The sequence below is a fragment of the Podarcis pityusensis genome (assembly GCF_964106645.2).
Source record: "Podarcis pityusensis genome assembly, chromosome: 15".
Classification (NCBI taxonomy): domain Eukaryota; kingdom Metazoa; phylum Chordata; class Lepidosauria; order Squamata; family Lacertidae; genus Podarcis; species Podarcis pityusensis.
Window position 1 is genome coordinate 14,101,391 of NC_138040.1, and position 1,095 is coordinate 14,102,485.

Here is a 1,095-nt window from a genome sequence, read left to right on the forward strand (position 1 = left end):
CTACAAGCGGCAACATTAAGACTTAGAAGAAGGAAGCTGACAGACAGAGTCACCCCTTGGGCTGGTTGTCAGTAAGATGGCGGGTGGAGGGGAGGGCTGGCTGAGGGCAAATTAAGGTTGGTGAGGCAGTGCTCCAGTTGCCCTAAGGAATCAGCCTCCACTGCACTCTTGACATTGCTGCCGCTTGGTCCCACCCCCTCTACTTCCCAGTAAGAAGCAGCGATGCAACCTGCCAGAGATGAAGTGATGCCAACCTACCCCACTGTCTTCTGTGACTGGGGGCACCATTTTGTGTTTTGCCCCAAGGGACAAAGTATCTTGGGCCCATGATCCTGCTTTCAACTGAGAGACCTGGAACTGCCTATTGTAATAAAGTGTGCCACTGGGCTTGTGCAAAGTGCAATTCAAGGCCGCTGGATAACTTCATATTGTGTGTGTGTTTGTGTGTGTATCTGAAACTCAGGCAAGGGGCTTCTGGGACAGAGGAAGTCTGAGTGACACACGCTTCCCTTCAGAAAGACAGCAGCTATTACCTGAGAGTAGGGATGTAGGGATAGTGTTTTCCATTGGGGCCCTGCAATTGCCACATGCAACACTGAATCTTTTCTGCTGCAATTCGTCTTCGGACATGGTGAAATTACATGACTGCAAATGTCATTATCTCAATTTTGAATGCAAAGGGGATGCACAAATGGAGGAAAAAGTTTGCAGACTGAAAGCTACACCACTAGCGAATATCCATTGCATTTTTAATGGCCCTCAATACGGTTTCACTATGCTGGAAAATCTGACCCATTGCTCTGTATTTATTTTTTAATACTGAAGATGTCATAAACAGTTACTGTCCCCCCCCCCTTTTATTGATCTGTACAGCCTATTGACTTTTTATAGTTGCGTTTTCAAAAACAAATAAGCATATTGTTGCAAGCCACCCCAATCTCAGAGTGATGGGAGATTCCAGGGGTTCCAGGTATTCACCCAGGGTTTGTGTTTCCTTTAGAATGAGGGACAGCAGAGACTGTGGTGTCTTTATTTACACATATATACAACCTGAGGCTATGATGGAGGGGCTCACAACATCAACACCCCAAAAGG